General features: G+C 52.5%; 1 long non-coding RNA gene across 1 annotated transcript in view; it reads right to left on the reverse strand.

Moving 5' to 3' along the window:
* Positions 1-27,320, reverse strand: part of LOC112396482 (uncharacterized) — a 212,535-nt gene that overhangs the window by 161,457 nt on the left and 23,758 nt on the right. Inside the window, exon 2 of the long non-coding RNA XR_003002576.1 lies at positions 27,117-27,235. This is a non-coding gene — a long non-coding RNA (uncharacterized LOC112396482). The remainder of the gene's footprint in view (positions 1-27,116; positions 27,236-27,320) is intronic.

The following is a 27,320-nucleotide window of genomic DNA, read 5'->3' on the forward strand; positions in this document are numbered from 1 at the left end:
ATAAATTGGACTTCACTAAAAGTTAAAACTTTGCACTTCTAAACTTTGCACGAGGGAACTTTTTGGAGTGATGGAAATGTTCTAAACTGGATCGTCCTGATGGCTGCGCACTCTGTAAATTTATTAAAACTCATCAAACTGTGCACTTCCAGCGGATGACTTTTATGGTATGTAAATTATACCTCAATAAAGCTGGTTTTTCTAAAAAGCCACAGCAAGGTGCAAGCCTGGAAAAGGCCGTGGGAGACTTTGAGGGGCAAGGCTGGCTACAGAGAGGCAGAGTGCCCTGGACTCAGACCCCTAGAACACAGACTGACTTGAGCCCCAGGAAGCCCTTTGATCATGCCCTGATCCCTAGATTCCCCCAGAGCCCCAGGCCGTAGACAGCTCAGAGGCCTCTTACCAGGCTCGTCGACAGCACCATCATTCAGCCCGCTGTGCCAGGGTCGTGCTGGCCTCATGTGCTGCTCCCGTCCCCACCCTGCCACCTTCACCATCAGTGCTGTGTGGCCAGGATCCCACCCCCCAGGAGCCCTGAAGGAAGTGTGGTGGGCCCCTGGACAAGTCATTTCACCTCCCTAGACCTCAGTTTCCTCATCTGCCAATATGGTACCGTCACCTGCCTCTCTCAGGGGTAAGGGGTGGGGAGGTAGGCTGTATTAGGGGAGTGGGTGCGATGGTGCCTGAAGAACTGTCAGGTCACGGAGTAAATGTGGTGGGAAATTAAACCACTGAGCCCCAGGGCATCCTGGGAAATGCGAGAGAGACTTCTAAGCCCAGGACCTGCCCAAACGCTATGTTCCCAAACTCCCTGTGCACAGATGTCTCCGTGAGGGAGGAAAACCCCGGAGATGCCCACCCAACCTCTATCTCATTCAGGGTCCCTTCTAGCACCGCCTAGAGGGTTGGTGGCCCAGATTGGGCTTGGACTCCTCTAGCACCGGGGGCTGGAGGCTCACTCCTTGTCTAGGCATCCCTTGCCTCTCTGAACAACTCCAAATGTTCAAAAAGCATTTCCTACCCTAGAGGGAGGCAGCACATCTCTTGTGACCTCCTCCAGCAACTTGGGGCCAGAGCACTGGGATTTATCTGACTCCTCAGCCCCCAGCAATGGTCTGAAAATTCAGATTCTACGTTTGGGGTGATGCTCTAGCATGTGTATTTTGAAAAAAATCCCCCAGATATATGCAATGCACACACACACAAGCTGAGAAGCACTTTCTAGGACAATGGGTCCCATAGTGTGGTCCAATGGACCGCAGCATCAGCATCACTGGGAACTTGTTAGAAATGCAAATAATGGCCCCACCCCAGACCCGCTGAATGGAAACTGACTCTTGGGACCCACAGGCCCTGTTTTAACCAGCCCTCCAGGTTAAAACATGCAAAAATTTGAGAACCAATATTGTCCTAGAAAGCCTGACTTGAAAAACGGATTTAACCTGAGCACAGCATGGAGGATCCTGAGTGTCACCCAGTGAGCCTCTCAGTTCCCCTCAGCAGCTCTTGGTTTGAAAGCTACCAGTCATGATGCTTTGGGGGGCCATTTTAGTTTCCCGACAAGGAAAAAAAAAAACATTTGATTTAAAGAAAAACCGGACCTGAAGCTTTCCCTCTGTAAGAGCGGTGATGGCAGCCCATCAGTCCCAGGCTGACAAGCACGGTGACAAAACATCAAAGCGGGCAGGCAGCCTGCGTGTTTGCCCTTACACCTGTCAGGGCCTGTCTGGCAGGCCAGCGGTGCCCAGGGCCAGGCCGCCAAGGCGGCAGGGAATGGCGGGGGGCCATTGTTCCCATCCAGCCTCCAGCAGCCCCGAGTAATGACACCGGGGTCTGACAGCCTCAGAGGAAGCTTTTTGTCTCACAGCCGTGGCCAGTGCCCATAATTGATATGGATTGCGGGGCTACCACCCTCACCCTGGCTGGCAATTAGCGCTCGAGCTGCCGGCTGTCAAGAACTCCTGACGCTTGGGGGGAGTGAAGACTTGTCAGGTTGCTGGGCCCACGTGGCTCATTATGTTAGGGGCATGGGTCCCCCACCCTCAGACCCCTTTGATCGCAGTGGGGTGGAGAGAGCAGGTAAGCTGGCTTGTCTCTCCCACTCTCTTTTCAGAAAGGTGAGTCAAGGCCACTGGTGACAGCTCTCCCACCATTTTCCATCTGGAGTCTCTGAGTCCTGCACGGAGTGACCAGTGGGGAGGGCTCTAGCAGAGCTCAGGTTGAGCCAGAGGGAGGAATGGGCATGAAGGTCAGATGGCCGGGCAGGTTGTGGCCTTGGGCACCTCCCAGCCTGCGGGTGTGGGGCTAGTCATTTCCATGCAGCCTTTGACAAGTCCTTTGTCAGAAAACTGAGGAGATGGACCAGATCACAAGTATTCAAACTGCTGGTCGCAACCATTAGTGGATCATAAAAGTAATTTAATGGATTGAGACAACATTTAAAAATCTTAGAATGGAATATGGAATGAATGAAATGAATAGAATAGAATAGAATCCCAAACATTCATTAAGCCTAAGTATTGTTGCCTAAAATTTTGTTCCAATTATGTATGTATAACACAGATGTGTGTCTGGGGTGCGACGTAAAAAGTTTTTCTTATTTTGGGTAAATAAAGTTTGAAAGCTGTCACACTGGATGACCCCTATATTCTAGAATAGGGGCTGAACACGCCATCCGACCCAGAGTGTATGGAGCCTCAGTTTATAGGAAAAGAGCCTGGAGGAGGGGAGGAAAGGAGAAGGCCCAGAGCTTGGCTTCAGGGAGCCTCCAGTCTCATTGGCATGAAAGGCAAATGGACAAGAGAAGAGACCACATGGGTCCCAAAGCGCCAAGCAGGGTCTCATTCACTTGCTGTGGTTCCCACCGCCCACCCTTGCCCAGTGTCTGGCACAGAAGTGCCCCCTGAACACTCCTATAGGTGTTTTTCTAACTGGACTGATGTGGAGGGAGGAGTAGCCTTCATTGGCTGTTTCCTGTGTACCGGGCTCCCTGCTGCTTAGTCCCGAGCCCATCCAGCCCGAATGAGTGATGTGGGAACTCTCGAATTTCAAGAACATGCATAAATGAAGTCCGCGGCTGTAAGGTACATGATGTAGGTCATGTGCACACAACTTGACAGTGCACTCCAGCACGACCACATCCTTCCACCCACACGCAGCACATCAAAGCCAACCCTGTGCTGTAAGAAGTGCAGGAAACTTTACCAGCTGGGGTTGTGTTCAAATGAACATTAATTGGCCAGGCCCTTGCACTTTACAGTTTATAAAGCTCTGGCTCGTGCCCCAGCTCATCCATTCCTCCCTATGAGATCAGCATCTCCATCCCCAGTTTACTCAGAGAAGTGCAGCAGCCTGCCCAAGGTCACACAGCCACCAAGCAGTCAAGCTGAGAGGCCACTCAGCCTGACCTGGGCCCACAGGTCTGTAACCCCCCCTTCCCCTCCCCGCCGTCCGCCAGGCCTCCGCTCCCTGGTCAGTGTGCGATGTGAGAGCCCTGCCATCCCTCCCCTTTCAGACAAGTACAGCTATTTTGAAAAATCCCTGTTGAGCTAAGTCAGGTTCAACGGGATCCAATAAAGGCTTTATATTTTTCTCTTTGCTATTAAATCATATTTTCTTTAAAAGGCTAAAGCCCCACAAATCACCACTAAAGCAGCCTGCCCCACGCTGACTAGGCCTGTATCTACCAGCCTCCACCCACTGGAATATGCAGATGGCCTCCCCCGCCCTCCCCTCCCCCGTTACACACAGGGAGGAAACATTGGAGCTTATGACTATTATATTGTATCTGTCTTAAAAGCCAGCCCCTCTTTGCAGACACAGACACTCCCCAGCTCACTTAAAACATTTATCGGTTTTATTCCTTTAATGATTCAAACTTGTGCTGCGATGTGCTACTCAGAACGGAGGATTTTATGGATTTAACAGTTTTATTAATTTAAGAGGCTTCCACTGAGTGCCAGAATGGCTCAGTGTGACAAAGAAGGTATCATAAATGAATTGATTTGTCACGTATCAGAATGTGATCCAGCAGTGATTTCATTATTGAAGTTATTTTCCTCCAATTATCTGCAAACTTAAAATGCTAAAGAGCAGCCCCCTCACCCCCACCCCCAGCAGCAGCCAGCCTGGATCATTTGAGCAGGAAATAAATGCAAATCGATGGCCCAAATTTGCCACCACGTGTGGAGGCCGCCCATGCCTCCCTCCTCCACTCGGCCCTGCCGCCCCGAGAAAACAAAGCCTCGGGATGTAGGGTGTCTCTGCGAGGCCTGGGGGCGGAGGTCATCTGCAAGCCCACTTGCTGTGTCCAGGAGACCAGGTCTCGTCCTCAGTGGGTCCCAGGCCTGGAGGAGCCTTAGCATCTGTTCCTGAGTGCAGTGGGCAGACAGGCCAGGAGAAAGGCATCTGGCCACAGCCTCTCCTGGCTGTCCAGGCCTTTGGACTTGGGTCGGGTGCACACGGAATGAGCACTGGACAAGGAGCCTGGCCAGGTGGGGTTCTAGTCCTGTCTCTGCCCACACCTCATGCCACAGCCTAGGCAGCTCCAGGATCTAATGAACTCTCCACTGTGTCCTGAAAGTGGCTACGCACTGTCACGTCGGGGCTGCCATATGTTCTTTCTTCTCAGCCTGGAAGACACCTGCCCTGCCCCACCCCCTCCCTCCTCCTCCCCTGCCTCGGCCCAGCTGCTCTCCATCTTCTCCCGCACACTCAAGCCCAGGCCACGCGCCAATGGGGCCCTGAGCTCCCAGCTCTGAGCCCTTCCCCGGCAGCCTTATTCTGGCCCACTGAGTCCTCTGCCCACACCCTGCCCCCGAGACTTCTGCTCCCAGGACTCAGTTGCCTCATCTCCTTGAGGGCGTGAGGGCTAGATAAGTTCCCAGCCAGGACTTACTGACTCCAGCGGGTCCCCAAGACCCTCACTCGCTGCTGAATTGATTTTGTTTGTTTATTCTGCAAACAGCCACCATGTGTCAGGCATCCATCAGGGGCTGGGGAGAGAAAGTACTGAATCATATGGCCCCTCATCCAGGCAGGGAGATAGGACATGGGGCCCAGAGCCGAAAGTGATGAGTGCCCTCACTGGACCTCTAAGCTCTGTAGAAATTCAGACGGCGGGCAGCAGGGGAGCTCTGAGTCACCAGGCTCTGCCTCCCACCAGGTTTGCTCCTCCAGCCTCCATCTCTCCCTGATCAATAGGGGCCACCTGGTCTTGCCACGGGGCCCAGATGGGAAGGGAACAGTCGGGCCCAAGGTGACAGAGTGAGGGGCAAGGGGGAGGACCACGGCAGAATCCTCACAGGCACACTGGCTCCCACCTACTTCCCTGGCTAAGCAGACTCGAGCCTATGCCAACGCACTCAGTTTTAAGGGGAAGGAAAGGGCCAAGAACCGCTTTATGAGACATGCCTCCTAAGCTCCAGAAACGTATCTGGGCCCTTCTTGTTTCCTTCTGACGAGATTTTACCGGTGAAGGGAGGAAGGCCCAGAAAGATGAAGTGACCTGCCAACCCAGGCCAGGTCTGAAGGGGCGACTCCAAAGCTCTCCCAAGAGGCAGTCTCCCTGCCCCTCCACACTGCCCACTTAGCTCACAGGCCCTTCCACCTCTGCCCAGAGAAGCACCCAGAGGCTGAAGGAGAAGCAGAGAGAGAGGAATGGGGTGTTCAGGTCCACCTGGGGGGCACAGGGGCTCTAGACCAGATCCAGCTCAGTCCCTCACTCACTGCGCACAGCTCAGCAGCTGGCCACCCTCCCTTCATCTGTCCAACGGGCAGCGGCTGCCGCTGGGACTCTGAGTGTTCTTGTGCAAAGGAGGAGCAAGTCCTTGGTAGACTGTAACGTGCTGTGCCCACGAGGGCCCGGGCGACTGTGGGGGCCAACGGTCCAGGGTGACCAGAAAGAGCTCTTGCTCCATGTCACCAAAGGGCACCCTGGGAGTGCACTTGCCACCCCCTCCCAACCCCAGGCGAGTCATAGACTTCAGGTCTTTCTGAGTCCTTATAAGGGTGGAGGTGACTCCTCACATCCGCTGGCTTATCAGGAAAGCTGGCATCCAAGAGGAAATCAGAGAGGGGCAGGCTGGGGGACAGGGGGTGCCTCAAAGGGCACAACACGGGCATTCCAGAGGCATCGCCAGCCAAGCCAACAGTCCCAAGGGAGGAGAGCAGAGACCCTAGAGCAGGTCTGATTGCCCCAGCCTGGGGGGACAGAGGCCCCCAGAGTGGGCCTGGGGGACCCCAGAGCTAGCTGAGGGCCTGCTAGCCCTACACGAGCCCTACAGAGAGGGCCTGAACGGAACTACCACATTTCCTGGGAAGCAGCTGGAGGTCTCCGGTCTAAAGTCTCCCAGGAATGGGAGTCAGGGCCTAGAGAGATCCAGAATCCTGGGATCCCAAGGCTGAGTCCATCTACCACCTCCCTTTTAAGAGCCCCTCCAGAGAGACCGGCTGCCCAGGCTAGCTCTGGGGCCCTCTGTTCCCCAAGGCTGGGGCACCTCACAAGCACTTCGCATAACAGGGAGCTCACCCCTGCACAGGCAGCCCGTCCGCTTTCCTCCAGCTCAGTTAAAAAGGTCTCTACACACATACATATGCGTGGAAACCCACTCACTCTTCACACACACATGCACACATTCACGCCCAGACACACAGACACAGGTACACTCACAGGTGAGCTGGGTTTTTCTCATTTTGAAGTTTTTTGGGGTTTTTTTTTGCGGTACGCTGACCTCTCACTGCCGCGGCCTCTCCCGTTGCGGAGCACAGGCTCCGGACGCGCAGGCCCAGTGGCCATGGCTCACGGGCCCAACCACTCCGCGGCACGTGGGATCCTCCCAGACCGGGTCACGAACCCGCGCCCCCCGCATCGGCAGGCGGACGCTCAACCACTGCGCCACCAGGGAAGCCTCATTTTGAAGTTTTTTAATGCACGAAACGAACATCCCAGAAACAGAACAGGCATTGACTTATTAACGATGAAGCACTGTTTAAAGAAGCCCCCTCCCAACTTGGTAAATAGGAATATAGTATAAATAGACATGAAAGAAGGTGAACATCTTAGGATCAAATGCAAATGCTAACACACTCTTCTATGCCACACTCCTGCACAATGTACACACCAGTCAGGCCCCAGCGTGCACCTGGGTCAGACCACCCATGCAGACCCTCCCTCTGCCTGCCCACCCCTGTTCTAGGACGCTTGAGACTCCATCAGGCCGTGGGCAGTGCCTGACGGATGAGCTGACGCAGCTGAAACATGGGGGAAATGACCAGACTCAAGGTGAAGTGTGATCTCTCCCTTCCAGCTCAAGTACGTCATTACCCCTCTGACCTCCGATGGCTAATAAAGGCGTCTAATTCGTGTGGCACTAAAATAGAATCTTAATGTGCACCACGACCATCTCCTAAAATTAAAGCTATGACAAGTGATGAGGGTCTCCATTAGCTAATATCTGCATGTGGAAATTCTCATTTTCCCAGAGTGGGCTAATGTCTCTGAAAGCCCCGCTTTGGGGAGCTTACCTTTCCAGACTCTAGACACAGACCAGATTGGAAGGCACTAGACCTTGTCACCAGGCTACCACAGACAAACAACTGCCAACCAGTCACTCAGGGTAACAGCTTTGACCGAGGACCACCAGTGACTCTGCCCCAGGCATGGAAGGACAGGCAGGAAGGCCCAAATGTCCCTGAGCTAACCCGCGTGAGGGTGTACAAATGTCTCCACTGTGGAACCCATGTTGGGTATCATGGGTAACCCCAGGAGGCTGTAACTCACTCAGCCCAGGGGAAGTCCATGAAGACTTCTCAGAAGAGGTGGTAATTCACCATCATCCTAGCTCCATTTGGTGTTTGCATGAATAAGATTGGTAAATTGCATGGGGATGTGATGTGTGCCTCCATCGTTGCATTCTTTGATAGTGGTATTAATTTCTGGGATTCCTCCCAAGATTGATTATTGCGTCTGATTTAAGATTTGGGGCACAACATCACTAATTATTAGAGAAATGCAAATCAAAACTACAGTAAAGTATCACCTCACACCAGTCAGAATGGCCATCCTCAAAAAGTCTACAAATAATAAATGCTCGAGAGGGTGTGGAGAAAAGGGAGCCCTACTACAGTGCTGGTGGGAATGTAAATTGGTACAGCCACTATGGAGAACAGTACGGAGGTTCCTTAACAAACTGAACATAGAACTACCATATGATCCTGCAATCCCTGGGCATATATCCAGAGAAAACCATATTTCAAAAAGATATATGCACCCCAATGTTCATTGCAGCACTATTTACAATATCCAGGACATGGAAGCAACCTAAATGTCCATCAATAGAGGAATGACTAAAGAAGATACGGTACATGTATACCATGGAATATTATTCAGCCATGAAAAAGAACAAAACAATGCCATTTGCAGCAGCATGGATGGACCTGGAGATCGTCATACTGAGTGAAGTGAGTCACACGGAGAAAGACAACTATCATGTGATATTGCTCATATGTGGAATCAAAAAAAGGCTACACATGAGCTTATCTACAAAACAAAAATAGAATTACAGATGTAGAAAATAAACTTACGGTTACTGGGGGATAAAGTGGGGGAGGGAGAAATTGGAAGATTGGGATTGACACATACACACTACTATATATAAAATAGATAACTAATAAGGACCTACTGTATAGCACAGGGAACTCTACTCAATACTCTGTAATGGTCTATATGGGAAAAGAATCCAAAAAAGGTGGATACATGTATATGTATAACAGATTCACTTCGCTGTACACCTGAAACTAACACAACATTGTGAATCAACTATACGCCTATAAAAAATTTTTTAAAAGATACACGCATTCCGAAGTTCATAGCAGCACTATTTACAATAGCCAAAGCATAGAAACAACCTAAACGTCCATTGACAGATGAATGGATAAAGAAGATATATTACATATGTACAATGGAATATGACTCAGCCATAAAAAAGAATGAAATAATGCCATTTGCAGCAACATGGATGGACCTAGAGATTATCATACTCAGTGAAGTAAGTCAGACCGAGAAAAACAAACATCACGTGATCTCACTAATATGTGAAATCTAAAAAATGATACAAATGAACTTATTTGCAAAACATAAATAGACTCACAGACATAGAAAACAAACTTATGGTTACCAAAGGGGATAGCGGAGGCAGGGGGCACAGGCAGGGGGGAGATACACTAGGAGTTTGGGATTAACATATACACACTACAATATAGAAAATAGGTAAACAACAAGGACCTACTGTATAGGACAGGGAACTATACTCAGTATCTTGTAATAACCTATAATGGAAAAGAATCTGAAAAAGAATATGTGTGTGTGTGTATGTGTGTGTGTGTTTGTATGTATAACTGAATCACTTTGCTATACGCTCGAAACTGACACAACATTGTAAATTAACTATACTTCAATTAAAAAAAAAATAGATTTGGGGCACAGCCAAGCCCTCCAGGCCAGAGTCCTTTCCTCGCCACTGTGCATAGACACATGGTACTTGTCACTTGCTGACTCTCACCAACTCCTACCAGAAACAGCAATGACTGAAAGACGCTAAACTAGCAAGAGCCATTCAGGTGCCATCCTTCGCCCTTTACCCTGACCTCCACCCTGAACACTCTCCCGTCCCACTTGCATCTTCCTCCTTCCTTCTTTCAGGTCTCAGCTCAGAGGTCACCTCCTCCAAGAAGCCTTCCTTGGTTGAGGTGCTTCTGCTGTATGCTCCCAGAGCCCCCTGAACTGCCCCCATAGGAGTACCTTCCCCATGGGATTTTCTAGTCCGACTACTTATCTCTGACTACTTATCTGCCTGCCTATCAGACCATGAGATGTGTGAGGGCAAGACCAAGCCTTCTTCTCATCTCCCACACCCACGATGGTTGTACGTAGCTCACCAGATACCTGTGTAACCTTATCTCTATTATCCTATTAGATCCTCCAGGTGTCTTAGAAGGCAGAAAGATTGTTATTGATACCCATTTCACACATGGGAAGACAGAGGTCCTCAAAAGGGGAAGCAGCTGCCCAGCAACACTCCTCAGTAGCAACTGACAGCTGGAGGGCTGGGACAGCGGCGTCTTCATCGATGTCAAGTCTGGTCCTTTCCTGGGGCTCTTGGCACCTCTTGAGTCGAGGACTGGGTTTGAGACAAATTGCCGTGTAGAGGGATCGATTCATCTCAAATCAGTAATGGTACATTATCTGAACAAATGCTAAGCTTAGGTGCCCCAGCTTCCCAGGCATGGCATATCCCCTGCCCAGCTCTGCTTTGCAGATGGTGACCCCCCCCCCCCAGCTGTGAATCCATCCTGGGATCTCTTTGGACACCTTGCGGAGAGAATCGCGGTCCCTTCTCCACCCTACGGGATGCTCTCTGGCTCCCCAAGGCCAGCCCTCCACCATTTCATCTTCTGTTCGTGTGTGGCAGTTTCAGTCAATACCTGCCCATTCCAAACACGCCTATCACCCGCACACATGAGGTTCCCGTGCACGGGGGCTTCCGCTCTGGGGAGCTCCAGGGCTGCTTATCTGGGCTCAGCAAATCCAGCCCTGCATCCCCCTTCCTGTGTGGACACCAACCCAGTGGCCAGCGGTATTTCCCAGAATGTCCACACTGCACGACCGGTGGCATAGCCCCACAGTTCTGCTTCCTCTCGGAAATCCAAAGGCACAGGGGACTGAGGGGGTGGGAGGGCGCCTCAAGGAAGGTCCTCGGCCACTGGTGTCCTGGAGCACCTCTCCTGTGTAGTCAATGGCATGGACTCTCAATCACCCTTTAGCCCCCAGCCTAGTTGTCACTTCCTCCAGAAAGCCTTCTGTATTACCACCTCGGCCCTTGGTCAGAGGAGTCTTCTAGTTCAATGACACGGCTCAGCGTTTGTGTCCAGAGTGGCCAGGCACTAAAAGCTCTAGTAGACAAGCTCAGGGATTCGGACTTGCTCTTGAGGTCCATGGAAGCCACTGAGGAGTTATAAGCAAGGAAGGAAGATTAGCTCAGTTGTGCCTTAGGAAGACCCCTCAGTCTGAAAGGTAGAGAAATAGAGTGAAGAAGCCCCTGGGTAGAGAGAAGCAGCCGGAGACGATGGCAGTGACCCAGCAGGCCAGAGGTGGCGCTGGCAGTAGGGCGGGGACAGTGGCGTGGCAAGGAAGCAGGCAGAAGCAAGGCAGTAGGAGGACGGACCTCCCAGTGGCTGACAAGATGAAGGTACGTGGGTGACAGGAAGAGGCCAGTGCGGCCCCCAGGATCTTGTCTGAGGGACTAGGATGGCGGCGGGGCACTACTAAGCTAGCGCACCCAGGGTGAGGTGAGAATTCCCTGAGGTGGCTCTGAAAACTGTATGTAAATTAAGCAGTGCTGGGACTTCCCTGGCAGTCCAGTGGTTAAGACTCCACACGTCCACTGCAGGGGGCACGGGTTCGATCTCTGGTCAGGGAACTAAGATCCCTCATGCGGAGTGGTGTGGCCTAAATAAATAAATAAATAAATAAATCGTGCAGTCCTGCTCCAAAAGTATCTTCTTGGCATTTTGTTAAAGATTTCCGCTGTGTGCAAAGTTGAGCCAGGGATTCCTCGGTCAGCTTCCAGAGCCCCTGTGTGCCCACATCCTGATTCCTGCCTGGCTCTGAGTCCCGGCTTCTCTCGTCCTCCTTCAGGAAGTAGGCTAACCCGTCCCCCCCTCATCTCTCAGGAACTTCCTCCTCCTGCCTTTCACCAGCCCCCAGTGGGTTCTGAGCTGCCGAGGTCACCAGGTTCTTTCTCATTCAGGGGTCCTCTCAGCTACACAGCCAGCCTCCTGTGGGGAACACTACATCCATCTCCCCAACCCCGAGAGGAGAGGGCCTGGCTCGGGGCATGGGCCAGGACGGACACCCAGGCGTCCGGACAGCTGGCCCTGGACTCTCTTTGCAGCTGCATCCTTGTGGTGGGGTAACATGGTGGCTAAGAAGGGCATTCAAAGCCTACTTTGTGACTAACCAACGGATGCTGTAAGTGATTTGCTTAACCTCTCTGTGCCTGCTCCCTCATTCTTGAGAGCGGACGTCAACAGTAGTAGCTCCCCCACTGCTGGGTCTCAGGATCAAATGAGTGGCTCGAGGAAACTGCTTAGCCTGGCCCCTGGCCTGTAGTAGGCGTTCAGGGAATTGCAACGATGATTGCTGTTAAAAATGTCTATGGTGCCCAGGGTCCCTCCCCGGCCTGGGTGAGGGGAGACGCCAGTAACAGTCCAGCCCATGCTCAAGGAGAGGGGAATGAGGCTGCAGTTTTGAAGGCAGGAGTGTCAAAAAGTAAATGGGCAGGACTTCCCCGGTGGCGCAGTGGTTAAGAATCCACCTGCCCATGCAGGGGACACGGGTTTGAGCCCTGGTCCGGGAAGATCCCACATGCCGCGGAGCAGCTAAGCCCCTGAGCCACAACTACTGAAGCCCGCACACCTAGAGCCCATGCTCTGCAGTAAGAGAAGCCACCGCAGTGAGAAGCCTGCGCACTGCAATGAAGAGTAGCCCCCGCTCGCCGCAACTAGAGAAAACCCGCGCGCAGCAACGAACACCCAAAGCAGCCAAAAAAAAAAAGTAATGAGCAAATTTTAAAGCCTCACATTTGGCACCTATATGTGATGAGATTCAACCTAATTGTCATTAGCCGTGGTGGCAGCTGGTCGAGGGCACAAGCTGGCCTCATCCAAACTCCTTGCTCTTAAGCACTGCCTCGTGGTGCACCTAGGCCATGTGGCTGAAATCACACACCTTCTCTCTCCAAGGGCAGCAGCAGGAACCTCTGTTATTCCAACACCCCCAGGCTCAGACCTCAAGGGAACCAAATCTGCCGCCTCCAGGCTTGCTGTGCCCCCCGCCACTGTCTGCTAGCTGAGTCCCCCACACTGAGAGGCAGCTTTGCCCACCCTGCTGCCCAGTGAAGAATGGCACGCTCCCCGTTCAAGGGTGCTCACTGGCCCTTATCACGGGAGAGTGATGTCTGCAGCACTGAGCCGCAGATCCTGCTTGCCTGGTCAGCACTGCGGAGGGCAGGGAGGCAGCAAGAGACAGACGCTGCGCTTGACGAACACCACGTGGCCGGGCAGGCAGGCAGGAGCAGAATGAAATCAGAAGGGAAGGAGGTGAACCTGGCATCCTGACCAGGTGCTGGTGGACACACCGGGCTTCCACAGGGGGGATCTAAGATGGAGAAAATCGGTGACCTTGGGACCCATTGTGCCTGCCGAGGTGTGGCCTTGACTGGCCCTGCTTCCTGGAGGAAGGGTACCCTCAGAGACTTCAATTCACCAAGGTTCAATTAGCTAATAAGTTGTGCTGGGTCGGGAGGAGGCTGGTGGAGGTTTTCCAACTATGAACACCAGAAGAGATGGCTTCAGGGACCTGAAAGGGCCTGACCGTGACCCTTGTCCACGGGAGGAAGAGGGAGCTAAGGAAGACGACGGCTTGGCTTTGGACTCAGATGGAGCTGAGTTTAAACAACCTTCTTGGGCAAGTCCCTTCCCCTCACCAAGGCTGCTTTCCCATCTGTCAAACAGGAGTGACAATCCCATTTATGGAGAGCCAGCTACGCGCCAGGCACTTTGCTACCAATCTCATGGGCGTGAACTCATATAGTCAGAACCAGAATCCTAGGAGGTAGCTACTACTATTATTATTTGCATTTACAGATGAGGAAACTCAGGCCCAGAGAATGAAATGACTTTTCACAGGTCCCACTCTGAGCTGCACACCAGGAATCAAACACAGGCAGCCAGCTTGTACCTAAACCCTTGGACGCGCCCCTTTTCTTCCTCTTGTCATGAAATACACTAACAACAGCAAACTAGCAGCGCGGTCTATGGGCTGAAACAGTAACAAGAACTTTCCACGGATGAACTCCTTTAATCCTCACACTAAACCTATGAAGTGGGAACCAATGTAACCTCCATTTACAGATGAGGAAGCTAAGAAACAGAGAAGGTGAGTTACTCACCTAGGTCACCAAGCTCATGGGCGACAGCAATGAGAGTTGAGCCCAGGTAGTCTGGCTCCAGGGTCCTGACCTGGACCTTATGCAAAGGCATGAAAGGGACTCACCCAGTGTGTAGCACATGGCACAGAGCAGGCTCAGCGAAGGGCTTTTCTACCCTGGGGCAGCCCTTCTCCCTAAAAGGAAGACAGATGTAGTGAACGCTGGGGCAGGCTCCTCACGTGCCCAATGCAAGCCAGGCTTCGGGAGGGTTCGGAGATGCTCTTGGCAGACTCCGAGCTTCCACTGGAGAGGGCGTGGGTTCAGTCCGTGGTCGGGGAACTAAGATCCCACATGCCTGTGCAGCGTGGCCAAGAAAAGAAAGAAAGAAAGAAAGAAAGAAATGCCTCTGGTTCAGGGAAGATGGAGGGAAAGCGGGGGTCAGGGGCCCCAGTGTGCGGGGACTTCTTAGCAGAGGTGGGCTAGCAGGCAGGTGGGGCTGTGTCAGAGAAAGAGAGCACACTTCCAGTGAGCCACTGGGCTTGAGTGAGAGCTAGGAGGTGAGCGGCTATCGGACAGTCGAGGCTAAGGTAGCAGACAGACGTCAGGAAGGACTGTCAGATCTCCAACTCCATAAAGTCCCAAGACGCCTGGCCAGGGCTGTGGGTCACAGGGGGCAGCCAGCAGGTGGGCAGCTTGGGAGAGTGACAGGAAGAAGCGGGCAGCCTTACCCCAGCCTGACGCTCAGGCTCGGGCCAGCCCCTGCCGCTGCCAGGCCAGAAACGCTGGGCCTGACTCCTGAGGGGTCCCACCTGCTCCCCGCAGCTTTGCTCCCAGCCTCCAGCCCTCTGGGGCCCCACCCCTTCAATCATTACCCCAGATCATTGAACTGGAGGTCTGTAATGCTGACACTGCCTCAGAGAGCGTTTATCTGGAAAGTCATAAAATCACACCAGGCATGGTAATTAACGATTAGAGATGTTTATCCCTCAGCTGGCTCTGGCCTGTGGGAGTCTGTTGTGGGGACAGAGGCGGGCTTCCCTCCGCAGCGTGGAGGTGGGCGGCTGCCGCTGCCAGGTTCTTGCCATCAGAGATGTGCCAACAGAGGAGGTGAAGGCCAAGCCCTTCAGCCCCTCGCTGGGGGGCCCTGTTGGCGCACTGAGCCATCTTCCCAACAAAGCCGTCCAGGGCTGGCTCCTAACACCTGACCTCTCCTACCCCCATGCCTTTGTATGCACCGTGCCCCTCACCAAGAATACCGTCCTGTCCGTGCCTCAAGGCTCAGCCATCTCCAGGGAGCCCTCCCTGACCACTCTGGGCACAGAGCTGCTCCATTGCAGGCCATCAGGACTCTCGCCTCCTCTGATCTTCACCCGGATGTGTGCGTCCTGTGGCTGCATCTTGATCACTCAGCCAGACCCAGTGTTCCCAGAGGGTACATATTCACTCCCATCCTCCACCCCGCCGCTCTCCCATACCCAGCACTGGACCATGCACCCAACATGTCCTCAAAGATGAACCATGACAGCAGAGTGTTAGAGTTGCAAGAGAACCCCCCTCGCCCCCTAGACGATGCTCTGCCTGTATGGACATCGGCACCTGGCTCTGGGGAGGAGGCCCAGGCTCCTTCTCTAAGGGACTTGTAGGCCAGACAAGGCCAAGGCCCAATGCGCACCAACTTGGAAAATGGAGACCTGGACCAGAAGTTAGGAGCTTCCTTAGCACCTGACAGCATTTTGGGTGGCAGAGCCAGCACTCAAGCCAAGGTCTTCAGGAACCTGGGCCTGGCTCCCCAGGAAGAGTGGTGGCCCACCTGAAGTCACCTGGAGAAGGATAGAGGATCCTGGCGCCCCAGGGTGTGGGCTGGTTCTACCACCAAATTTCTATGTCACCCCAGGCATGTCCCTGATCACCTGGGCCTCAGGGTGAAGGTGATGAGCAGAGTATAAACCTGACGGTGCACAGGCAAGCTCTGAGTAGGGTAGCCAGGACAAAGCGTCCATCTACCCTAAAGCCGGAAGGATCTGGGTGGGAGAGGGCTCTGTGGCTGAGTGGGCCTCTCATTCCTCCTTGGACACAGGCAGAAACACATGCACTGCCCCTCCTCACCCAGCTGGCCCGGCTCCTTGCAGGCAGCAGCTGCCCATGGCATTCTCAGGGTAGCTGCAAAGGCCAGGCCCCCCGGTGCTGGCATTCATCCACCCAGGCCCAGTGCTTCTGTGGACTGAGCCAACTCCCAGGGCAGCGGCCAGCACCCAACCAGCCACCCACCCCACAGAGCCTCCCCTACTGGCCTGTGAGTCACCGAGGCCCAAGTATCAGGTCATCTAGTCCAGCCTGGCCCAGAGCCTTGCCCCAAGATGCTCTGCAGGGGTACTTAGAAAAGTTAGAGATCAAGAGCTCATTGCAAGTCAAAGGCACAGACAAGGCTTTCAGGAGGAAACAAGACTAGGTTCTTAAACAGCCTATGTATGTGTGTGTGTGTGTGTGTGTGTTTTATGGGCACGGAGAGAGACGTGTAAAGACATAGCCCAGGCCATTAGCATAGCTTGCCCTGGGAAGTGAGAATTACAGAGGGTGGTGGCTATTGGCAACTGCTTTATAGCACTCTATACTTCCCACTGATCATAGTGAGTATGCGTTTCTTTTGAAATTAAATTAATTATTTAAATAAAGTAACGTTAGGAAACCAGAGCCCACAGCTCCCTAAACACCAGTCCAGACACTGCTGCTCTGCCCGGTTCCCTCTCTGAGTTGGGATGAGCTGCAGGCATGGGTGGTGAAGAGGGTACAGTGTCACAGGGGAAACACCTGGTACAGAGAGAGTGACAGGACCACAGAGGAGTAGGGCAGACCCAGTGCTGCGGGGTAGGCACAAGCCCTCCTGGGAAGAACTGGAAACCAGGAGCCGCCACACGGCCATGACATCCTGCAGCCAAGCATCAAGTCCCAGCTCTGGTCCCTTCCAGCTCCCCAACTCTGGGTAAGTTGAATTTCTCTGGGCATGAAATAGGGTCCAGATGGGATGGTCCCTAAGGTCCCTGCAGCCTGAAGTTCCAGGATTCTCGGCTTCACAATGACCACTGTAGGTATGACCCTACGACTTATCACCTCCACTTTATAGGTGATATAACTGAGGCTCAGAAAGGGTAATTGTTTTTTTTTTTTTAATGAATGTATCTGCCTTTTTTTTTTTTTTTTGGCTACATTAGGTCTTCGTTGCTGCGCACGGGCTTTCTCTCTAGTTGTGGCGAACGGGGGCTACTCTTCATTGCAGTGTGCGGGCTTCTCGTTGAGGCAGCTTCTCTTGTTGTGAAGCACGGGCTCTAGGCGCATGGGCTTCAGTAGTTGCAGCACGCGGGCCCTAGAGCACGCGGGCTTCAATGTACCAGAGCCAGCCCCAGAGTCAGACCACCTGAGTTTCTAGCTCTGGCTCCACCTCTTAGCAGCTCTACGGTTTGGACCGGTCGAGTAGCCACTCTGAGCCTCAGTTTACTCCTCTGCAACTGGGAATAAGCCCTCACTGGTTACATAGCACAGTCCATCATGTCAAATTCACCATGGGGCCCAGCACACTTAGGTCTTTGGAAAATGGGAGCTATTATTTTTACTATAACTCTATAAATTATCCCACAGTTGAGAGAAAAAGGAGAGGTAGGCACTGAACTCCAGGTGTATTGGCCTGCAGGTCGGGAAATCTGTGTGCCCCAGGCAGATCCCAGGACTGTCTTCTACAGACTGAGTCAACTCCCACGTCAGTAGCCAGCTTGCTGCCCGTTTGAGGCTCCCATTTGGAGCCCCCGTTTCCCCATCTGTAACAGGAGGGGCTGGACTGGGTGACCTCTGGGAACACACGGATCTATCATCTGGACAGAGGAAGGTCTCCATGAGATACTCTTTTCCCACAATGGGTTGGAGAATTTTGCTCTCCAGTAGCCTGTCATCCTTTTCTGGGGGGTGGGTGTGTGGTTGATGCATTAGGAGAAGGAGGGATAGGTCAGGGACAGGAATAAAGAGAACATGAATGGGGCACTTCCTGTATCCCAGGCGCCATCCTAGGAGCTGTCCACAGATGAATGCATTTAGTCTTCAAAACAAGCCTATGAGGCCACAACTAGTTAACCCATTTTATAGACAAGAAAACTGACATCCAAAGAAATGAAGTCATATGCCCAAGGTCAGAGGGTTGGTGAAGCAGGATTTGAACCCAGTCCTCCCCAATCTTCATGGCTCCGTGGTCTAAACTGCTGAGTGGTGTCAGCTCTAGGTCTCTACGAAAGGCAGAAACCCAGGGAGGGAGAGATGGGGCAGGGCAACAGGTGCAAAAAGAGCAGGTGCAACGTCCCAGGGCAGCCTGGGCACGTTTTCAGGGAGGGGAGTGGGAATCCCATCTGGGAAACAATCGTTTGCCTCCATTTGGGGCCTGCTGAGTTTCAGAGTCATTGTGCCCAGACAGGAATGCACAACCCTCTCCCTGTGGGGCTGCAGAGGGTCCTGCTGCCACGTCACCAGGAAGAAGGCACCTGCCGGCCTGAGAGAAAAGTGGGGCCTGAACTGCTTTGTCTAGTGGCCCCTGGGCCCGGGAGATGCTTCACCTGCCACTGCTTGGTCACTCCAGTCCAGTGACCCCCACTAAAGCCACGCACTCCGAGACGGTTTGCTCCCCAATATCACATGCAAAATGTCTGTCAGCTCTTGACACAAATATTATTTAAGGCCCAAAGTCTAATGTAAGGCTTCCTTTTAGGGAGATTGTCTCATTTAATAAAACTCTCTGTCTCTGTTCCCCCAAGGTAAGCACGCTGATGATAACGCATTCCCCGCACTGTGATTTGATCTGGGAATAGAATTAGCACACAGCTTTGCTTCATCATCAGATTGGTATTTTTATTATTTTCCCGGGAATAAATAACCAGGAAGCCATCCAGGTGAAAGGCAGTCATCTGCCCCCAGGACCTTTAGTCGCTGGCCTCCTAACTGGGTCACCTCTCCTCTTCAGGGCTCACTCATTCACTCATTCATTCTTTCACTGATTCAGTCAACAAACTGCCCCAGTGTCAGTACCCTAGGCTGTACCCAGGCTCTGAGCTGGGGAGTTGGGGTGTGACTAAGACAGAAGAGCCCTGTCCTCAAGGAACTGACACCTTCATGGTATTGCCCTACACCCCTCATCTTCCTTTAAATGCCCCCCAGCCTGAGGTGGCACCAGTAGGACTTCCAAGAGAAAATTCAGACTCTCGCTCACACGAAGGCATTGATGAGAAAGAAGACCTGGGCTCTAGGGCATCCCTGTCCCCACACCACTGTGGCCCGAGGCAAGTCACCTGATCTGTTCAAGTCTGTTCATTCCTGGGTGGGAAGGACATAATGAAAACATGGGCTTAGAGTCAGACAGAGCCTGGTTCAAATCCCAGCTCTGCCTCCTACTAATGGTGAGACCCGGAGCAAGTCACGTTGCCCTGCAGTGTGATGCCATCATTTGAGACACGACCTGCTTTACAGAGATGTTGTGAGCAGGGGCACAGCAGTGAGAGAGGAGCTCACCCCAGGAGCCCCTGAACTTGCACAGTCCTGAGAGGAGAGGCCCCAGGAATGTCGTGTCCTCTTAAAAAGGAGGAAGTTTAAATGAGATGATGTAGGTCAAGTGCCCGGCTCGTGGGAATTACTCAGCAAACTTGCTGTCACCATCACCATCGTCAACATCATCACCATGATCATCATCAACAACGCTGCTGATATCACTCATCTAGTGAGGAATGAAAGCTCTTTAAAAACTCTAGGGACCTAGACTGGAGGGTGTGCAAGGCTGGCACTAGGCTGGGAATTCTCGCCCTGTAACCACGAGCAAGCCCCTTCTCTTCCCTGGCTTGGGTGTCCAGCTGTGACACAATTTCCTTCCTGGCCCTGACACCCCAGTGCCTGTGAGCACCTGGGAGAACACGTCTCTCACCCTGCTGGGCCCTCTGTTACTAGTTGACCCAGGGAGGGCCAGGGGCTTGGCGGGGCCTCGGGACTCCCCCAGCCTGGGGATGCCACAAACAAGGCTACACCAGGCCTCGAGCTGAGCCCAGCAGGCAAAGATGGGGTGCTCGAGGGCCCCAGCGGAACGGGACTCCAGGGCTCGTCTGGCCCTGCTGCTTAGATGAGCTCTCCCTTACTACACATCACTAGAGGTGCCTGAAAAAGGAAGAGAGGTGCCTGGAAAAGGATAGGAGTTCAGGGCTCAAGTCCTGCCCTCCTGGCACTCACCGTGGGAGGCATTCTGAGCCTCAGCTTCCTGCTATGACATACGGTGCATCGGTGACAGTTCTGGCAGGAATGTTCACTCAAGAGGGTGACTGAAGAGAGTTTAATGAAGGGGCTTCTTAAAAGTGTAAGCAGGGTTAAAGGAAAGCATAAAGGACTGGTGAAGCATCCCAGGGTTAGCGACAGTGGGAGCTGCGGCCACCCCTAGAATGATTCCAGAAACGCCTGTAGGCTGGGAGCTGCCATGAAGGAGAAGACAGACCAAGAGGAGCTGTGGCGTTTGCTAGAGGAACACAGTCATTACTGACCCACGGTCCAGCCGGGAGGAAGCTCCGGAACGTTTGTGGATGGAACCAGAGAGTAAGTGAATCAACGAATCTGATCTCCTGCTGACTTATCCTGAGGCAGATGCCGTTTTCCAAATGGCTGCTTCAATAGGTCCCCTCGCACACACTCTTCCTATAGTAGGACTTTAACACTCCATGAATCTGGGCACAGCTGTGATTACAGCAGAAGTGACACTATGTGATATCCGTTAGGTCATAAAAAGCGATGCAGCTTCCACCTGGTTCTCTTTGGGATGCTCACGCTTTGAAGTGAGCCACCGTGCTGTGAGGGAGCCCAAGCAGCCACGTGGAGAGGCCACACACAGATTTTTCTGTGGACTACCACATCGGAGGTCCCGGGCCACAGTCAGTATCAATTGTCACACAGGTGAGTGAGATTTCAGATAATTCTATCCCCAGCCTTAGAGGCTTCCAGCCTGAGGTCCCAGACACTGTGCGGGTGGAGACAAGCTGTCCCTACTGTGTACTTTCCAAATTCCCAACTAATGGAATCAATGAACATAATCAAATGGTGGGTGTTTTAGGCCACAATGTTTGGAGTAGTTAGTTATGTCAATTGTTTGCTTTGGTCCATAGGGACCATGTTCCCAGAGCACAGAACAGGGAGGAGAAGGGTGGAAAAGGAATGTGAGGGGGAAATGGAGAAAACCCAGCAGCACAGATGCCTCACATAGGGCAGGGCTTTGAGGACCCATCCAACCTGGCAGAATCTGAAAACCCATTCTTACACCAAAAGTTAGTTCCACTAACCTGAAGAATTGCCCCAGCTGCCTCAGTAGCCTTTTGCGTCTCGAACCTGTGTTCCCCACGCCCCATTCCGACTCAGTCCTGCCCGCGCTGCCAGAGAACCAAAGCACCCCCACTACCTGGGCACTCCGTCCTGGACCAGTGGACCCGCTGCATACTCTGACTTGGCAGGGGAAAGAAACGGGTGGCAGGAGGGCCTGCAGGGACAGGCCTCCTCACTCAGCCCTACACATACCAGGCACCTGCACACCCCTTGCCCTCCCCTCACCTGGAACTCTCTCCTCACCACACAGCCAACACTACCAGTACCATGACACCTTCAAAGAATTAACCCTCTGCCATGGGCTGCATGTTTGTGTCCCCCTAAACATCATATGTTGAAGCCTTAACCCCCAAAGTGATGGTATTTGGAGGTAAGGCCTTTGAAAGAGAATTAGGTCATGAGGGTGGAACCCTCTTGATGAAATTAGTGCCCTTATAAGACGAAGCACTAGAGAAATGGTCTCTGCCATGTGTGGAAAGAGCAAAATAGGCAGTTGGCTCTCACCAGACACGGAATCAGCCAGCACCCTGATCTTGGCCTTCCAGCCTCTAGAACTGTGCGAAATAAATGTTTGCTGTTTAAGCCACCAGTGTGTGGTATTCGTTATAGCAGCCAGCCCAACTAAGTCACCCACCACCACTACCACCCTCCCCCTCCCCTGAACCCTGTTCCAAGATGCACATGGTTGTAATTTTCCTGAAAATGCCAACAGGATAATTTGAGGGCAGCATCTGAGTAAGAGAGCTAGCATACACAAGATTTGTCTCCCCAGGAATGTAGAAGGGTCTGTTCTAAATCCCATGTGTGCCTTCCATCTGCAGTCCTGGGCAGGGCTCACAGCTGCTTGCTAGGAAATCATCACCAAGGCCACAAATCCTCCCGGCTCCCCTGTGCGTCCACAGCATCTTATGTCCGCTCCCCCCAGCCCAAATCTCCCGTTACCATAACTAATAACTTCCTTAACCATGCTGCCACGGGAGCAGGACCCATGTCTTCCCAACACTCCCGATAAAACAATAACCACACTTGGTGTTTCAGTCACTGCTAACAAGAACATCGCGTTTCCTCACTTGATCCTTGCAACATTATGAGGAAGGTGGCTAGCATTATCTCCAGCTCACAGAGGGGACAAGCTCAGAGAGGTGAAGTGACTTGCCCAAGGTCACCGAGGAGGTGGGGACCAGAGCCAGGACTCAGAGCCAGGTCCGGCTCTCCCCACATGCCCACCCCCAGAGTGCTTTATCACCTCTTCAGCTCCAACATAGAGCAGAGGGCTGAGCACGAAGCAGGAACTCGACAAATATTTGTAAACTGAACAAAACCTTAACAAATTCTCGTTGCATGAATACAGCTCTTATACGGAAGAGAATCCAAACACCACCATCCACTCCATGCATACTGATGCGCTGATGTCTTTTGTTTTTTGGAGGGGTTTTGTTTCCTCCAGCAACGCGAGTGGGCGGCAAGGAGGTACACAGAGTCCCCTGGGGAACAGCTTCTGCACAGCATCTCAAATGTGAGGTGGGGAAACATTCTAGAACAAATAGGTTCTGGTTATCACAACACCGCTGAGAGAGAGGTGGGCAAAGACTCCGGATCCCATTTAACATATGACAAAACTCAGACCCCCAGAGTCAAGGGACCTGTTTGCAGTCACTCAGAGAAGGAGGGCCCACACCAGCTGTCTTGATGTCCATATAGGAGACTTACAATTCCCCGGCTCCCCTACTTCCAAAATGCCCGGCTCTGAACACTACAGCCTCGTCAAAAGGATAGAGGGTACGGCTCTAGGGAAAACGTGTGGCAGCCTCACTCGATCAGACGGCCGGGCTCTGAATTCTGGCAGAGACCAAAATGAAGCTTCCTGAGGCAGAGGCCTCAGCACCCCACACACCTCCTCCCACCTCCCCTTCCTCGTTTCTGCACCCAGCAGGCAGATCGTCAGATCACGTGGGCTGAACCTCCACAACCAGGCAGCTCTGCGGAGGAAATGCAGGGAACTTCGCAGGCCCTATGCCCTGTTGGCAATTGATGGCTCTGGCTGGGAATGGGGTTCTCAGAGGACTGTGACCCTCAGAGGGTCTCCTTGCCAGGGAGTGAGTGATTGGAGACCCCCTCAGCCCAATCTCCACTGGAGACTCAGGCCCCTGGCTCGGCGATGAAAGGAGGTAGAGTGGACCCAGCCCCAGTCTGGAAGGCAAAGCCCTCTGGTCCTTTGACTTCCCGTGTGACCTTGGGAAAATCACAACCTTTTGAACCTCAGTTTCCCCATTTGTCAAACGGGTTCATACTACCCTCCTTTGCTACCTCTGGGGGTAAATGCTCATCTCCAAAGATAAAATGATAACACTTAACTTTATGCCTATTTACGATTAGCTCCCCCACCCCTGGTGCTGACTCAAGCTGTCCAGGGTGTGTTCTCATGGTCTGGAGGTCAGTCGCCCTGGCCTGGCTGATGGTGAGTGTGATTGCCCGTGGCAACTGGAATCAGGCTACATCCAAGGGACAAGGTCGAGTCTTAGCTGTGAAGGCAGCCAAGGCAGTTTCTCAGGAGCAGAATTAAGCATCATCACAGAAGGGGGATGAGGCAGGGGGTGAGGAACCACAGAGATGAGGCTGGTCAGGAAGCAGCAGCAGGGCAGTGAGGCCACCTGCTCAGGAAGAAGCCCTGTTCTTGTCAGGGGACATCCACCCCATACAAGGTCTGGCAGACCACAGCCCACAGAGCATGGACCAGGCTGCCAGGAGTCCACGTGGCCAGAGCCCGGAGGGAGACAGGCCTGTGTGGCCAAGAGCAGACCCAGCACCAGCACTCTTCAGCCTGTAACTGAATCCTGGGTCAGTCTGGGGTCAATGTGCTCAGAAGTACCATGTGTATGCAGTTGGTTATATCTTGCCTTGTTCCAAGAAAAATGATTTAAAACATACACAAACCCATAAGGGATTTACAAGGCTACCTAAAGTACTGCAATAAAACATAAATTAGAAATTGATAAGAAAGTACAGAGGCAAAACAGAGGAAAGGACATTAAATGAGACAGAAATATGACTGGCTCAGAAACGAGGACTACAAAGTTCTAAGCATTGTTTCAGAGGATCCAGATTGTCGATCTGAGCTTCCTGGTAGCAACTGCAAAAGGAGAAACCTGCTCAGTTACACGATTCCATGAAATAAAATATAAATATATAAATAAAGCCTGATATTTAGGGAAATCATAACTGCTTCTGATTATAGAGCAGGAATATTTCCTGGCAGTCTTCATTATAAAATTCTATGAATAGACGCGAAACAAATCTCATGGAGATGTTTTCTGGGGAGTGACATCATACAAAGAGACAATTCAAGAGAAGTAGTCCTACAGGGACCAAACTAATATGCTATGGAAGCCATCCTCTCCTGGCCTAGCTTAAGGTACTGGCAGATGAGGCTGGGATATTTTAAGCAGGGAGCATTATTACTATTACTGCTAATAGCATTGGTTGCTATTTATTTATTTATCTAAAATTCTTTCTCGCCACCTATACTTACTGAGCACCTAAGTAATGCCAGCATTGTATAGGGCATTAGAGAAGCAGAGGTGAGCAGGACAGACATGAACCCTGGCCTCCTAGGGCTCAAGGTCTTGGAGGAGAATCTGTAAGTAGACAGGCAGTTACAGACCACAATTCAACAAGGGTCCTGATGGGAAGCCCAGGTCACTATGGGAGGACAGAGAAAAGGTCTAATGCTGCACATCAGGGAAGACTGCCTGGAGGACGTGAGGCATGAGGTGGGCCTGGGAAATACCTGGCAGGTGAAGAAGCAATGGCTAGACCACCAGAAATCAGCATGCCAAAGAACCCATCATTGCCCAGAGACGCCACTGAGAACAGCCTTAGGAGGGGCCCCAGAGGCCAGGCCTGGTTGGGTTGGGTCCCTCACCCAGCCACTGCCAGGATCAATCTCAGGCAGAACTACAAGTGTGGCCAAGCTGGGAACAAATGCCCCAGCATCCTCTCTGGGTCCTTCCAACTCATGGGTGCTGCCCCTTCCCCCATTCTCAGAGCTTGGCCCTGCTGCCCAGGAATCACGGATATCAGGCCCTCTTGGTTTGTTCAGTCAAGACAGACTCAGCTCGGAGAGAAGCAGCAGACAGTCCTGAGAACAAGCCACTCCTGGATATGAAAACAAACTCGATTGTTTTAGAGCTGAAAGTGCCCTTCGATATCAGCCAGCCCAACTCCCTCATCTTATGGAGGGGGAAACTGAGACACAGAAAGGGGAAGTTATCCAAAGCCACACAGGCTGAGAAGTCCAGAAGTCCAGAGGCAGGAGAGAGCAAAAGTAAAGAGAAGACCAGGCAAGTCAGCCAGGAGCCCTAGGGGGGAACAAAGAGGAAAATTCCAGAAGCTCGACAAGAGGAGGACAAAGGGCCTATATCTGAGGCCATGGACACGAGCCACATCCGAGATTTGCAGTTTTCTCATCTGTTCAATGGCAATAATACTGACCTGCCCCACAGAGTTGCTGGGGGAACTAGAGGGTACCTTGTAAACTGTAAAGTCCCGTGCACCTGGAGATGGCACAAGGGCCCAGGAAGAGGGTGACTTCAAGGATAATAATGAGCCACACCAATCAGCGTGCTTGCTATGTGCACGGCACTGCTGACAATAACCCTCTGACGAACGTAATCATCACCCCCATCTTACAGACTAAAGAAACTGAGTTAAGTAGCTTGCCCAAGACATCAGAGCTAAGAAGAGGTAAAGTGGGGATCAAGACTCTTAATCACACACAAGAGGGCCTGAGGCAGATCCAGATTTGGGAACTTATTTCTGAGAAAGGAGTGGGCGGAAGAAGCTGAGCAGATGCAACCCCCAGGAGATACAGAGCCCCCCCCCCACCACCACCACCAATCCTGTACCTTTCCCCTGGAGCAATGATTTGCATGGAGAGTGTGAGCCCAGCCAGCTGCTCAGGGGCCATGAGGAAAAGATGGTCTGGTTGGGACCTCTGAGATGACTGCGTGGTACGTCCCAGCTGGCATAGCTGTAGTGGTTATCTATCGCCGCGTAACAAATCACCCGAAAACATGGCACAAAACAATTTACCCTGCTTCCAGATTCTATGGGCCAGGGGTTCAGACAGAGCATAGCAGGGATGATTGGTCTCTGCTCCATGATGTCTGACGCCTCAGCTGGGAAAACGCAAACAGCTGGAGAGGCTAGATGGCTGGGCTCAGCTGGGACTGTTAACCAGGGCGCCTAGACACGGACTGTCCATGTGACTCGGGCTTCCTCACAACATGGCAGCCTCAGCTCAGTGATTCTTGTTTCTTACATGGTGGTTCAGGGCTCCAGGAGCAAATGAGCTCCAGTGAACGAAAGGAAAGCTGCATGGTCTTTACTGACTTAGCATCACTTCTGCCATTCTCTGTGGCGTGAAGCAGTCACAAATCTGCCCAGACTAAACGGAGGGGACATAGAGGTTATTGCTCGATAGGAGGAGTGTTGAAGAATTTGTGGCCATGTTTTTAAACCACCACAGTCGCCATAGGTGGCCCAGCAGCCTGATAGGGGAGCATGGCAGGGACCCACCCCTCTGTGGCAGATTCACAGAAGCTGAAGGAAGTCACATTCAGTCAGGATGGACCCAGGACCCAGCCAGGACCATCTAGGCCTCCTCTACCTGTGCTACTGGGCTCTTGCACCCCACCTTTGACTCGAAGCCTCCCCCAGAATGATGACAAGGTTAGACCAGGTACTCACAAAGGCAGGGCTTCATCGCATCTCTGCTACGGCAGGATGACCTTGAGTGAGTCATATGACCTCTCAGGGCCTTGGGCTCCTCACTGCATCATGGTGAACGCTGCCTCGCTTCCAGGTTTCTGGGGAGGAATGGAAGAGAGAACATATGTGAGACCCAGACACCAAGTAGGCTCCCAGGGAACACTGGTCTCCTTCTGGGGAGAA

Source organism: Neophocaena asiaeorientalis, unplaced genomic scaffold (assembly GCF_003031525.2).
Source record: "Neophocaena asiaeorientalis asiaeorientalis breed wild unplaced genomic scaffold, Neophocaena_asiaeorientalis_V1.1 scaffold517, whole genome shotgun sequence".
NCBI lineage: Eukaryota > Metazoa > Chordata > Mammalia > Artiodactyla > Phocoenidae > Neophocaena > Neophocaena asiaeorientalis.